The sequence below is a fragment of the Acinonyx jubatus genome, chromosome D3 (genome assembly GCF_027475565.1).
Source record: "Acinonyx jubatus isolate Ajub_Pintada_27869175 chromosome D3, VMU_Ajub_asm_v1.0, whole genome shotgun sequence".
Taxonomy (NCBI): domain Eukaryota; kingdom Metazoa; phylum Chordata; class Mammalia; order Carnivora; family Felidae; genus Acinonyx; species Acinonyx jubatus.
Genome location: NC_069392.1, coordinates 42,780,795 through 42,796,647, shown reverse-complemented (window position 1 = coordinate 42,796,647; position 15,853 = coordinate 42,780,795). Strand labels below are relative to the sequence as shown.

Below are 15,853 nucleotides of genomic sequence, written 5' to 3'. Positions count from 1 at the left end.
AGCATTCGCACAGTCTTTCCCTATGACCAAGCTTTAGGTCCTATCCTGTAACAACATTCATTTCACTCCATAAAATTTTCCATAGCAGAAAGTTACAGAATGTATTTGGCTTTGATTTTTTATTTAAAAAAAACCATGTTTTCAATTCAGCCATAAAAAGGAATGAAATATTGATATATGCTCCAAATGGATGAACTTTGAAAACATTATACTCAGTGAAAGAAGCCAGATACAAAAGGTTACAGACCATATAAATCCATTTATATAAAGTGTCCAAAATAGGCAAATCCATAAAGATAGAAGATATGAGAGGCTGGTAGGAGGCAGGAATGGAGAGTGACTGTTAATGGAAATGGGGTTTCCTTGTGGGGTGGTGAAAATGTTCTGGAATTACACTGTGGTAATGGTTGTACAACTTCATGAATATATGAAAAGCCACTGAAAAGATTAATTTTATGGCACATAAATTATATCTCAATTTAAAAAAGAACTAAAGTTATTTCCTTTAACTGGGAGTACAGTTTTCTGTACAAGTTTCAGAGCCACCAAGGGAAAGCCTCTTAAAGGAAGTTCATTAAACTTATTTGGAGAGAGTTACTTTTTTAAAATTTATTTTTAATGTTTTTGTTTATTTTTGAGAGGGAGAGACAGTGTGCGAGGTGGGGAGGAGCAGAGAGAGAGGGAGACACAGAATCTGGCAGGCTCCAGACTCTGAGCTGTCAGCACAGAGCCCAATGTGGTGCTCAAACCCATGGACTGGGAGATCATAACCTGAGCTGAAGTTGGACACTCAACTGACTGAGCCATCCAGGCACCCCTGGAGAGAGTTACTTATTGACCCTAGTGGCATCTAACAAGATTTCCCAAGTAAATCATTCTACTTTGTCTCTATTCATATCACACCTAGAGTTTGTTTTCTTCTCATTCTGTTGTTTCCATTGTGCCTTTAAAAATTTTGCCTTAAAACTTCCCTAGCAGAAATGCGTATCAAAACTACAATGAGATATCACCTCACACCTGTCACAATGGCTAATATCAAAAACACGAGAAATAACAAGTGTTGTCAAGGATATGGAGAAAAAGGAACGCTTGTGCACTGTTGGTAAAAATACAAATCGGTGCAGCCACTGTGGAAAACAGTATGGTGGCTCCCCGAAGGATTAAAAATAGAACTACCCTTCAATCCAGTAATTGCACTATTAGGTATTTACCAAAAAAATACAAAACACTAATTCAAAGGGACACATGCACCCCTGTGTTTATAGCAGCATTATTTACAATAGCCAAATTATGGAAGCAGCCCTTGTCCATTGATAGATGAATGGATAAAGAGTGATATATATAATGAAATATTATTCAGTCATAAAAAGAATGAAATCCTTTTTGCAATGACATGTATGGAGCTAGAGGGTACAATGCAAAGTGAAATAAGTCAGTCAGAGAAAGACAAATACCATATGATTCATATGTGAAATTTAATAAACAAAACAAATGAGCAAAGGGGAAAAAAAAGAGAGAAAAAGAGAGGGGCACCTGAATGGCTTAGTCAGTTAAGCATCCAACTTTGGCTCAGGTCATGATCTAATGGTTCGTGGGTTCGAAGCCCACATCAGGCTCTGTGCTGACAGCTCAGAGCCGAGAGCCTGCTTTGGACTCTGTGTCTCCCTCTCTCTCTGCCCCTCCCCCACTCATGCTCTGTCTCTCTATGTCTCAAAAATAAATAAAACATTTAAAAAATTTTTTTAAGGAAAAGAGAGAGATAAACCAAGAAACAGACTCTTAACTATAGAGAACAAACTGATAGTTACCAGAGGGGAAGTGGGGGCAGGGGAGATGGGTGAAATAGGTGACAGGGATTAAAGAGTACACTAATCATAGTGAGCACTGAGTAATGTATAGAATTGTTGAATCACTATTTGTACACCTGAAACTAATATAACACTGTATGTTGACTATAGAATTGAAATTAAAAACTTAAAAAAAATCTGCCCAGCAGATAATATAACTCTTCAAATGTTGCTCCATAGTTAAAACCAACGTACAAATGTAGCTTCTCTGTTCCACTTGTCTCCACCATACCAAAAAACACATATCTCAAGATGGTATTGGGCATAGAAAATTCAAACAGGGATGCTCAGAAGCTACTGGTATTGGAGCAGAGTTAATGGTGCCAAGCAGGACATAATATGATTTTATGCATTGGAGCGGGGGGATCTGCTTTCAACTGGAATTGGAAATAGAAAATGGCACTTCTCTCAAAAAGGGCTTAAAACACCCCTCTTATTGCCACAGTGCACAAAGCACGTTCATCTCACAGAAAAAAAAAAAGGATCTAACCATGACACCACTGAAAAGAGAAAGGCATAGAATGGCACCATTAACTGATAATGTGGACAACCAGCACTGGGCAAAGCATTTTTATGGAAATGACAGCTTTCTAGAGAAATCTAGTGTAAAGAAATGGTTTTTGAGACTGCTGTGGGCAAGGAAATCAGTAAAAAACAAAGACTTTTCTACTTTTCTATGATTTGTAATTAAGACTCTCAAGCAGCAGATAACCCCACACAGAAGGCTTGAGAGTCAGTGGTGTGGAACGCAAAGACAGTTCAACCCAGATCATGACAGAGAATGTTCTCTGGCTACTCAGGGCTATCACCAGCTTCAGAGAAGAGAAACCGAAAATAACATCAAAATCTATCCTGGGTACTCTATAGTTCATATTATAGAAACATTTAGAGTAAACCACGTAGACCAGTGATTCTCACTTCACAGTATGGGTTCTGTTATTCTCAACAAATCTTTCAGACTTTTGGTGTCATTACATAGAAACATCTGCATACATGGGGGTGTGGTTGTTTCAGGGCCCCCAGAAATTCCATACCTCACCCCCAAAAGTAGTCTATACTTAATTTATTCTCTTTCTTTCCTAATTTTTTTTAACGTTTATTTATTTTTGAGACAGAGACAGACAGAACATGAACGGGGGAGGGTCAGAGAGAGAGGGAGACACAGAATCGGAAGCAGGCTCCAGGCTCCGAGCCATCAGCCCAGAGCCTGACGCAGGGCTCAAACTCAGGGACCGCGAGATCGTGACCTGAGTCGAAGTCGGACACTCAACCGACTGAGCTACCCAGGCGCCCCACTCTTTCTTTAAGGTTTTAGTCCCCAGTAAGATGCATGAATTCAGTTTTACAAGGGAAGCCTAGGGAACCAGCTTCTTCACCTGCTTCACAGTTTTGTCTCAGGTTCATTGATTCATGATTTCAGTATGTTGTTTAATACAAAGCCATCATATTCACAGCATCTTCGAGTAACATGGGTTCCACCCTTCTTTCCTTCTTTAGCAATATAAAGGAATAAACAAAGTCTAAAAATGTTATGGGTTCTCAGCCTAAATATACACTGAGTACCTGGTATTGCACCAGGTGTTGGGAACACAAAAGAGAAAAAGAACCTACTCTGTAATGGTAAAACAGACATGTGCCCACCAGGGAAATACCTCAGATGTCCCTACAATGGGGGTAAACTGTGTCAGAGAAGCCTTCACCACAGAGCAACGCTGGAGCTGTACTAAGTCAGGCTTTCCTCAGGCAAACAGACCTGTGAGAGTAGGAGCAGAGCTCTTTCCAGGCCAGCAGAGGGGAGAGTGTGTGCGAAGTCACTGAGACATGAGAATGCTTGGGTTTCAAGAACAAGGGGGGCAAGTCCTCAGTGTAGCTAGGACATAGCCTGGGGGGTGGGAGAAAAGATGAAACAGGGCCAGATTATGATGTATAATCACCTGGCTGAAGAACAGGATAGAATATTAGGCTAAAATTCATTTTTAATGACAATGGAGTGATAGAACTCATTGAGAAAATACATTGTTTGGCTGGAAAAAAAATCCTACAACAAGACAAATGTCGCTCATTATAAAGCACTTTCAAAAGGGAAAGTCTCTTTATATGAATGGCAGCTATAAATGTTGACTTATATAGGGTTGCTAAGCATTGCATGCCCTGAGCCTAGTAAAGCTTCACCATAAACTTGAGATGTTCTATTTTAACTGGATTTTTTTTTTGGCAAAAAAATAAATAAATAAAAAATCCGAATCACAATTTAGCAAGAGAAATAGAGCCATCTGCCCAGTAGATAAGGATCAGATAAGCACTTACATAAGCTACAATTTTTTAAAGGAACAACATTTACATTAGATGAATGTGATATCAAGGTAAAACAAACGGGCTCAAATATGAAAAGACAATGTATACATTTCACACAAAATAAAAGCAACTGATCTGACAAATAAAAGCTAAAACAACTTACTTTATCCTTGAAAGGAGTGTGGGACTACCATTAGCATTCATGGTAGCTTGCCTCACTTCTTTTTTGGCTATATCTGGAAGGTAATTAAAACGATCCATTTGGTAGTTGAATGAAGAAGTAGGACAGGAAACCAGGCATTCATGCTACTATGTTTTCCACGGAAATACTCCAAAGCCAAAGCCCATTTTACCTTTTGCATTTCCCGGAAGCCAGGTAGTGGCATATGCATTTGTCAGCAATCCCAGACAGGGCAATAAGTCACTAGTAAACTCTTCCAACCCATCTGTTTCAGTCACTGTAGCCAGGGAACTGTTGGTTCTGTATAAAGTAGCTCTGATACAGCCCCTTTTGTGTTTTCTATAAACACTATGCATTCTCAACAAGAAAACCTTCATACCCACATAATTCTAGAGGCAATTAGTGGCAACCAAGAATATAGCCCATTGCTATGTTAATGGCATACCGCCACAAACTATCACCAAATATATACAACTTGGACTTAATCACCAAGGTAAAGCAGAAAACAAACCATATTATCATAGTGACTGTACTTTTATTATCCAGATAAACATGGATTGTTCCCCTTCCTATCCTAAATCAAGGACAAGACTAAATGCAAAGTAAACTGGAATCAACCTGCACAAAATAATTATGTAAGCCAGTATCAGCAAAGTGGTAATTTGCATTGTATTCAAAGAGGTACATGTATTTTTTTTGAATAGGTATGTGTATTAAGGTCAAGACTAAAAAGCATATTTTGCTGAAGCTCCCTCTGGTGAATCTTTATCATTATAGTTCAGGGTAACTGAAGGAAAAAGAAATGGCAGTTTCCTTTAATCAGTGTCCCCTCAATGTATAGTTGGGTAGCTCAATCTCTGACCCAAGGGTGTGATGCACAATTTTCATCGTCTTCTCCTCAGCCCTGAGACAGTGAACAAGAAAGGGAAAGAAAGCATGGCAGCCTTACAAAATTCCACACCACTTGTTTCAATTCCTCAGTCAAGAAGTCACCATGAACTAAGTCTACACAAATCAATTATAGTGACTCCCTCTCTAACTGATAACATGAGTAATTTCTAAAGTCACAGCAAGCCTCTTTAATAGGGAGCTGTCCCCAAACTTCCCACCAGGAATGGACTTGGAAATGGGAAGTCAGAGAAGAAAGGGACCCATGTCCATTGCCCCCTGAAGAAGGAAAAATGACAAGGTGGGGATGAGTCTTTCTACTTGGGAAGCAGGACTCTTTCCTGTTTTATCTCAGACTTGCAGTCCCCCTGCTACCACATGGCCCCCACCATCCTCATTACACCAGTCTCGGGACACACGGTGTATGGGTATATGTATTTTTATCAAAGGCCAGGTTGCCATGATGACCACTGCTCCATTACAGATAAGCTGAGTTTTACTCTCAATGTCCTCATTTGAAAGTGGGATAGTAATATCTACCTCACATAGGATGCTGTGAGGAATAACTTAGCATAAATCACTTTTTATAAAACACTGCCTCAAGTGTTATTTATGAGTGTAACGATGCCTTGGAACAGACATTTCGTTGTCACCTTATTAGCATTATACTTTATCAATCTCCCAGAGTACGCACTACAAAGTTAAACAGAACATTTCTGCATCCCTCCATTATTTTTAACTGCTTTAAAAAAACTGCATGGAGCTTATTATTGTCCATTTACATAAGTGCTATAATATTTACTGGCCAAAAAGTTGGCTCTTAACCACTACCTAAAGTTCTATTTTATAATTTAATTCACTCTGCTAAAGTCAAGATAGGTTAAAAGTCACCCAGAGCAGGCCAGGGAAGTACAGTAAAGCTGCTTTTCTTAAATATAACTTCCCACATATCCTCACAATTCATCTAAAAATTGAACCTATACTATAGCTAAAAGGGCATTTTTAGCTCAGCTTTCAAAATTCTCCTAATATATGCTCAGAGACAAACCATGAAAACAATAATCATTCCAATTAATATGAAATATAGCCTTTTCATATTTATTTGTTGTTGCAAAGGAAAAAATAATCCCATTGGCATTTTTCAAAACTGAGCTTACCACCACTCATTAATATGCAGTGCTGACTAGTTAGCTCAGAGGAGTGTACTTGGTCTAAAAGCAGCAATCTGGCCACAGCCCTGCAGCAGCACAAACATGTTCACTGGAGAAATGAGGGACCTATAGAACTTCCCTCCACAGGGGTGCGTGGGTGGCTCAGTCAGTTAAGCATCTGACTTCGGCTCAGGTCATGATCTCACGGTCTGTGAGTTCAAGCCCCACATCAGGCTCTGTGCTGACAGCTCAGAACCTGGAGCCTGTTTCAGATTCTGTGTCTCCCTCTCTCTGACCCTCCCCCATTCATGCTCTGTCTCTCTCTGTCTCAAAAATAAACGTTTAAAAAAAAAAAAAGAACTTTCCTCCACAGACAGACACACATCCATTTTCCCAAATGACAGAAAAACCATAGCATAGCTCTTTCTTTTCTGGATAGTCTTGCTCACCTGGGGGGTGGGGTGGGATTCTTTTGGGCTGTTTTCAACTAACATGACCCAAAATGTCTATGGAAAAAAAAAAAAGGAAGAATATTAAACTGGCTTTGAATAAGTTGAAGTAAGTTTAACTGTCAAAGCCTATTACAGACTCTTCTTCCATTTCACTAGACTAACAATGTACCCAAAAAAAACACAGTAACTTTTTTTTTAATGTTTATTTTTGAGAAAAGAGAAAGCATAAGTAGAGTAGGGGCAGAGAGAGAAGGAGACACAGAATCCAAAGCAGGCTCCAGGCTCCAGGCTCTGAGCTGTCAGCAATGAGCTTGATGCAGGGCTCGAACCCACAAATTGTGAGATCATGACATGGGCCGAAGCCAGATGCTTAACCAACTGAGCCACCCAGGTGCCCCAAAAGACAGTAACTTTTAAATCTCATGCTTGGTGTAGAAATATATTCAAAGGTAGGATTTCTCTTGTTAAAGGTAAGAATGGGTGGCCTAGTCGGTTAAGTGCCTGTCTTCAGCTCAGGTCATGATCTCATGGTTCATGAGTTTGAGCCCCGATTCGGGCTCTGCACTGGTAGTATGAAACCTGCTTGGGATTCTCTCTCTCTCCCTCTCTCTCTCTGCCCCTGTCCCACTTGCACACACACACACACTCTCTCTCTCTCTCAAAATAAATATATAAACTTAAAGAAAAAAAAGATAAGAATGACTCAAAAGGTACTTGGCTGTTACAGAGAACAAAAAATACTGGGCCTACATTTTAAATCAAAATTCATTTTTAGTAACATGTAGGAAAGGTAATTTCAACAAAGAACATAGGATATGTATGTAGGATATGAATGTAGGATAACAGACAATTGCAAATATTTGGCTCATTTATTACGAATGTGTTTTTCAACTGGCAATGAACATTGTATTTTATTTTTTTAAGTTTATTTATTTAGTTTGAGAGAGGGAGCGTGGAGGAGAGGCAGAGAGAGAGAGGGAGAGAGAGAATCCCAAACAGGCTCTGCACTGTTAGTGCAGAGCCAAATGCAGGGCTCGAACTGATGAACTGAGAGATCATGACCTGAGCTGCGATTAAGAGTCAGACATTTAACTGACTGAGCCACCCAAGCACCCAAAACATTGTATTCTGTTTTAATGAAAGACTTCCCCTCTTCTCCAAGGAGTTACTATTTAACATTTATAGAGTGCCAATAGTGCATGGAGTATGCAGTTCTTTAGAACAATGTGTGCAAGTTCTTATTCTACAATCTGGTGTGGGAAAAAAATAGTACATAATTACTATTCTCTTTATTAAGCAGAAAATTCACACTGAAAAGTTTCATAAAATTAATCTTTTAGAGGGTCAGTTTATTTAATTTAATTTTTTTATTTTTAAGTAATCTCTACACCCAATGGGGGACTCAAACTTACAACCCCAAGATTAAGAATCTCACACTCCACTGACTAAGCCAGCCAGGTGCCCAAAGGGTCAGCTTATTTTAAAAACCATGGCACCACCAGGACTTAAAGCAGCCTACATGAAATACTTTACCATGTGCAATGAAGACAGTAGAAAACTACATGATTAGAGTCAGATTTATAAAATGCCACCTAAAAATTAGAATTGAGCAGCTCTGCCCCAGTGTTAGCATCCACCCTAGGTTTAATCCACTTCACAGGGTTATGTTGCTCCAATGATGGAGCAACCAGGTTGATCAGAATTAAGGCCAAATCTCCAAAAAAGTTCAGGCAAAGCAGTTGAAAGGCTGATAATAGTGGTTAACAGGCTATTTGGTATCAAAGGACAGTGATAACTCTCAACTCAACAGCCCAAAATGTTAAGCAAGATTTGCAAAAGCACTGTATTTAGACAATTATTTAAGAACCTAACAAATCTGGGCTCTGGGTTACACATCACAACCATCTGAAAATCCTGGGACAAGTCATTCAACTTCTTGGAGCCCGTTTCCTCATCTGAAAAATGAGGTTAATAGTACTACCACAAAGGATTGTTGTCAAGATTAAATGAGCTAGCATATATATGTAAAGTGCTTAGTGTGTACAATATTTAGGACATAAAAGAGGCTCAGTAAATACTTCTGCTACTGCTCCGTTTTTACTTCCACAGCTTCAGATCTGACCAGGGATTTACTGTTCACTTTTGCCTGAACTCTTAGGACTTATTTTTTTGGAAGTCTTACTGTTTCATCTTACCCCTACCAACTATCTTAAACCAAAAATCATTAACCATACCATTTCAATTATATTACACCCTCTTCTTTCTGCTTCAAGTCTTTTCACCCTACAGAATGAGGGATAAGCTCAATTTTTGACCTGGTCTCACCTCAAGACATAGCATTTTTTCCTATTATCCCTGAGCATTCATTTTTTATGTATGTATATATGTATTTTTTTAATTTTGTTAATATATATATATTTTAAATGTTTATTCATTTTTTTGAGGGGGGAGAAGAGAGAGAATGAGAGAGAGAGAGAGAGAGAGAGAGAGAGAAGAACAGAGAGAGGAGGGGACAGAGAGGAGGATCCAAAGTGGGGCTCGAACTCATGAACCATGAGATGATGATCTGAGCCAAAGTCGGATGCTTAACTAACTGAGCCACCCAGGAGCCCCTGTATGTATGTACATTTAGATTTTATTTTTAAGTAATCTCTACACCCAACATAGGGCTTGAACTCACAACCCTGAGATGAAGAGTTGCATGTTCCACTGACTAATCCATCTAAGCACCGCCGCCCCACCCTGCTGAGCACTCATTTGGATCAAACAGACCTCCGAATTGTGTTAATGGACAGGCAATCTAAACCCTTATGTGGGCATATCAGGACAGTCCATCCTCTAAGCCAGTGTTACTCAAAGTGTGATCCATGGACTGGAGGTGTTCCCTGATCAGGTAAGTACAGAACAGCAATTTGACAGAATAATTTTATGTCTGTTGAATATAATATTTAAAAATTGGGGGTTGTGCTTTGCATGTCTTTTTAAATTTCATTTTTTAGTTTTTATGATTATTGTATTTTACAAAATTATTAATTACCTAAATTGCAAAGAAAATAAACTAGTGCTTCACCACAGACAGTTTAAGAAGCACTGCTCTATTAAATTCTATCTTCCGGGGCGCCTGGGTGGCGCAGTCGGTTAAGAGTCCGACTTCAGCCAGGTCACGATCTCGCGGTCCGGGAGTTTGAGCCCCGCGTCAGGCTCTGGGCTGATGGCTCAGAGCCTGGAGCCTGTTTCCGATTCTGTATCTCCCTCTCTCTCTGCCCCTCCCCTGTTCATGCTCTGTCTCTCTCTGTCCCAAAAAATAAATAAATGTTGAAAAAAAAATTTTTTTTAAATAAATAAATAAATGCTATCTTCCTAGGCAACTAGGTCACAGCTAGTCCCCTACTCAATGTGGTGAATTCCAGCTAATCTGAACACTGAAGGCTACATTCAGCCATATAGAACCTACTCTATCTCAGGACAAATATAGTGATCTATTTACATACATGTGCTAGTTGTAATTTTGCTCGCTTGGATTTTGCTAAATGACTTTACTATGGCATGGAATTCAGTATAACGTTAGTCCATTTACGGCCCCTTTCAAACATTCCCTAAGTTTTCAGTTCTTCTAATGAGATGCTGTAGCTAGAAATTAACTTCAGGCAAGTGTGCTAAAAGTATCAAAAGAAAAATATTTAAATAAGTGCTCCTACTGCATGAACCCTGAGGACATTTTGAGAAGTTCTAGGTCATTTGTTCTTTTATTAGTAGCGCAGATTCATCAACATTATCTCTTTATCTGTAAAGGACTGTTACCTGTGTGTTTTACATGAATTATAAACCCCAGCACCCAGGTACAGAGCCAGTGTCCAGGTCAGGTGCTCAGGTACAGTAAGCTTCTGTTCAAGATTCTTGATGAGCTACCCCAGTCAAGTATAAAAAATGGCTGCCTGTTAAGTAGCTAGCCAAGTTCCTCCCATCTTAACCCAGAAATGTAATTTAACAAACATATTTAAACACTCACTGTATTCAATGAATTATATTAGGAGGTTAAGTTATAGCAAGATTAATAACACACACTTAAGCCTGGACTCTAGGAGCATACAACCTAGCAGGGGAATAATGTAAGTACACAAATAACTATTACACAAAGTGACATCTAGTAAGTGCTGTGAGAGATTTATAAACATCTGCTTATACAGAAGTTCAAAGAACACAATCCCATATCTAGCTGGGAGGATCTGGATAGGTTTTATGGAATAGAGTGCATTGAGAGAAGCTTAAGAGGATGATAAGACAATAAGTAGTAGGATTAAGAAGAGAATGAAAAAATGAGCATGAATTTAGTTACACACACAGACACAACTCATTAGTTTATTGCCTATGAATATCCTTCTCAAAGTCTGTAACATTAGTGCTAAAAACTATTACATCATTCATAAAAGTTGTAAACTGCTAAGGAAATCCATTCACTCACCACTGGATTATATTGTATTTTGTGATTGTTAACTCAAAAAGTGAATGTAAGAAATCAGTTTCCAATGCCAGGAAAAGGATAGTCCACTAAAAGAAAATTCCAGTTTACATTTTATAATATTAGCAAGGTCATTTAGTTATAAAATATTAACATCATCTTCTTCAGGTTGATCAGAGGTATAGAAGCCCAGATCTATATTCCAGAGTGAGAAATGACAACACAGAAGAGAATATGTCAGTATCACCTAGGATTATCATATTCTTGTGGAGGTGTCCAGACTGGACCACAGACTTACCTGGGTATTAAAGGGTGGGAACTCTCCCTCCAAGCTAGAGAACATGTGGACATTCAGGTTACAACAAAATTAACCAACAGACATAATTTCTTCTACCTGATGCTTCACCTCAGCAGACCTCCCAGGTTCCCCTGTATCTGTCAGCTCCCAACTGGTTTTAAGTCATGAGCATCCTGGTCTACTAAGAATGAATATCTACTAAATTAAAAAAAAAAATCTGCCAGCTATTTCTTTACTTGGAGCGTAGAAATTATACTTTTTCCATTAAAGTTTTCTTAATAGAAATTTTCCTTTTTCCTACATATTGCAAAATTCCTCTTATCTTTTTCTTTTTTTTAAATTTGATAGAGAGAGAAAGGGACAGAGAGAGAGAGAGACAGACAGACAGACACACAAAGAGAGAGAATCTTAAGCAGGCTCCATGCTCAGTGCAGAGCCTGATGTGGGGCTCAATCTCACGAACTGAGATCATGACCTGAGCCAAAATCAAGAGTCAGGTGCTCAACCAACTGAGCCACCCAGGTGCCCCAGCCTCTTATTTTCTGTTTTAATCTATCAAACACCTGTTAATATAATTGGAAGCACACTGGCTTTTGAGAATCAGACAGATGTGGATTTTTCTGAAGTTCAGATCATACCTGAGAGAATAGTGGGAGATGAGGTCAATGCATGAAGGATGTCAAGAATCAATCTTGATCCAAAGATGCCTAGGAGTATAATTGTTATTATTGTGGGTAACACTTATTGAGTGCTTGCTAGGTGCTTCAGATGGATTTTCCTATTTAATGTTCACAACATCCTTATGACATAAGTACACTTACTGACCTCATCTCACATCAGAATAAATGAAGGCAGAAAAAACACACTTAATTATGAATATTTATGAACAGATTCTTCCTTTTCTCTCAGGACTAAGAGCAATAATTACTCTGTCTTGTGGGAGAAGAACAAGGAAGGTACAGTCAGGAGGTACCATTTGGATGTTCAAAGCAATCGCACAAAATAGGCCTTGAGATCCCCAAATCCAATGCAGTCCCTATCAAAACCCCAGTTGGTTTTTTAGCAGAAAGTAAGATACAGATCCTAAAATTAATATAGACATTCAAAGGACCAAAAATAGCCAAAACAATCTTCAAAAAGAACAAAACTGGAGGACTTGCACTTCTAGTTTCAAAGCTTACTCCAAAGCTACAGTAATCATGACTGTGTGCTACTGACATAAAAGTAGACATATAGATCAATGGAATACAATTGAGGGTTCAGAAAAAAACATTATCTTGGGGCGCCTGGTGGCTAGGTCGGTTAAGCATCTGACTTCAGCTCAGGTCATAGACTCACAGTCTGTGAGTTCGAGCCCCATGTCGGGCTCTGTGCTGACAGCTCAGAGCCTGGAGCCTGCTTCAGGTCCTGGGTCTCCCTCTCTCTCTGCCCCTCCCCTGCTCACACTCTGTCTCTCTATCTCTCTCTGTCTCTGTCTCTCTCTCTCTCTCTCAAAAATAAATAAAAACATTAAAAAAATTTTTAAATAAAAACATTATCTTTATGGTCAATTGATTTTTTTTAATGTTTATTTATTCTTGAGAGAGAGAGAGAGAGAGAGAGACAGAGTGCAAGCAGAGGAGGAGCCAAGAGAGAGGGAGACACAGAATATGACACAGGCACCAGGCTCTGAACTGTCAGCACAGAGCCAGATGTGGGGCTCAAACCCATAAACTGTGAGATCATGATCTCAGCTGAAGTCCCAAAGTCAGATGCTTAACCAACTGAGCCACCCAGGCATCCAATGGTCAATTGATATTTGATGATATCTAGATAATTGAGAAGGAATTACAACAAATGGTGCCCAAACGACTACATGTCCACATACAAAGAATGAAGTTGGACCCCTACACTGTCCTATACATAAAAATTAACTCAAAATGGGTCATATACCTAAATGTAAAAGCAGAAACTACAAATCTCTTAGAAGAAAACATAGGTGTAAATCTCTGTGAACCTTGACTAGGCAATGCTTTCTTAGTCATGAAACCAAAAGCACAAATAACAAAATAATGAGCAGATAAACTTGAAATCATAAAAATTAAAAGCCTTTATGCTTCAAAAGATACCATCAAGAGAATGAAAAGACAGCTCACATAATGGGAGAAAACATTTGTAAATCACGTACATGATGAAGGCCTTGTATTCAGCATATATAAAGAATTCTTACAATTCAACATTAAAAAGACAACCCAATCAAAGATTTGAACAGATATTTTTCCAAAAAAGACACACAAGATGCTCAACATCATTAGCCATTAGGGTAATGTAAATCAAAACCACAATGAGATACCTCATATCCATTTGTATAGCTAAAATAAAAAAGAGAGACAATAACAAAAGTCAGAAAATCGCAACCCTCATAGATTGTTGGTGGAAACATAAAGTGATACAACTGCTTTGGAAAATAGTTTGACAATTCCTTAAAATGTTAAACATAGAGTTACCATATGACCTAGAAAATCCAGTCCTAGGTATATACCCCCAAAAAATGAAAACATACATCAAACAAAATTTTGTACAATTTTGTATAAAATTTTGTGTGTAGCAGCGTTAAGCATTATTTATAAAAGAGCAAAACAACCCAAAATTCCCATCAACTGATGAATGGATAAAGAAAATGTGGTATAACCATACAAAATAATAGCATTTGACAATAAAAAAAAAATGAAGTATCAATGCATGCTACAATGTGGATGAACCTTGAAAACACTGTTCAGTGAAAGAAGACAGTCACAAGAGGTCACATATCATATGATTCCATTTATCTGAAATGTCTAGATTAGGCAAATCTATAGTAATAGAATATAGATTAGTGATTACTTATGGGCTAGGAGATTTGGGGGGTGGAATGCAGCTAACTGATAATGAGTATGGGTTTCTTTTTTCAGGTGATGAAAGTGTTCTAAAATTGATTGTGGTAAGTGATAGTTGCACAACTCTGTGGAAATACTCAAAAGCATTTTGAATGAGTGGATTTTATGGTATGTGAATTAAGTCTCAATAAAGCTGTTAAAAAAAAACAAACTGGTCCTTGAATCAATTCGGGGGTAAAATGGGGATGAGAGGGTAAGGGCCTGATAGGTACCACACACACAAAGGGGTAGGAAATGGAACGCCCCTTGCCCTTGATGTTGGGTTTTCCTGGCCACCCAGGGAGAGGAGAGAAGGGGGAGTATGTACCAAGGAGGGGGCTAGCTTTAATGTTTGAATAGTCTTTTAAAATTATCTTTGAAAGTGTTGGTGACAAGGTCCCAGTTGTCATAACCTGGTTATAGCACAGAGGGAAATGTAGGGAAGGTTATAAAAAGCATGCATTGTTCCTTAGGAACTAACTTGACCTTGGGCTTCCTGAAATTCTACATCTAACTCATCCATTGAGCACAGTATCCTAAAGCCAGTTAATTTAGTCTGTTGTGGCTGATCATTTCAGAAGAACAAAATCCGTAGACTGCCTGTCCCCAGTGACCTGAGTATGTGTAAGGTGTGTTTCCTGGATTCTAAGAACTCCTGGAGACTTCCCTAGAATGTCTAGTCACTTTCCTACTTGGTCATGTGGTAAGCCATTAATGCTAACTTAAAATTTTTTAACTAACATTTTGAGTTAAAAGAAGGCTTCTCAGCATGTATCCAGAAAAGCACAGCTGCAAATCAGTAATGAGACATCCCAATACAGACAAGTATTTAAGGTGAATAGGCTTTAGAAATCTGAGGCCACCCAACCTAAAGTTAGATTCTGTAGTTTGTATTATAAAATCCTCCATTTGTAAAGTTTAAATAGGATGAAAACACTATGAGGTTGCTGCTACTTTTCCACAAGAGACAACAGTATTGGGTTTCTTCACAGAATTCCTGCCTGTCTTCACTTCAAATAAGTATATCTGATTTTTTTTTTTTAAAGTATGTTCAGGGCACCTGGGTTGCTCAGTCGGTTAAGACTCTGACTTCAGCTCAGGTCATGATCTCACTGTTTAGTCTGTGGGTTCGAGCCCCGCGTTGGGCTCTGTGCTGACAGCTCAGAGCCTGGAGCCTCCTTTGAATTCTGTGTCTCCCTCCCTCTCTGCCACTCCCCGCCCCCCAACTCACACTCTGTGTCTCTCTCTCTCTCTCTCTTAAAAATAAATAAAACCTTTAAAAAAAAGTATGTTCAGCAAAATATCAGAGGCCATAATATAGAACTTAAAAGGTAATAGTAACAAATGATAGGTTCTCCATATAAGGAATCTTCCAAAACACATCTAAA

At 38.7% G+C, this 15,853-nt stretch overlaps 1 protein-coding gene across 8 annotated transcripts in view; it reads right to left on the bottom strand.

The window, feature by feature from the left end:
* GREB1L (GREB1 like retinoic acid receptor coactivator) overlaps nt 1-15,853 on the bottom strand; it is a 279,671-nt gene that overhangs the window by 225,802 nt on the left and 38,016 nt on the right. For 2 of the 8 annotated variants that reach the window (XM_053206245.1, XM_053206238.1), the window contains exon 2: nt 4,306-4,378. The exons of 4 other annotated variants lie outside the window; for them this stretch is intronic. The gene's annotated coding sequence lies outside the window, so the exon portion shown is untranslated. Of the gene's footprint in view, nt 1-4,305; nt 5,931-6,811; nt 6,829-15,853 lie in introns of those variants that run through there. 2 more of the 8 variants (XM_053206242.1, XM_053206240.1) reach the window with 2 other exon arrangements.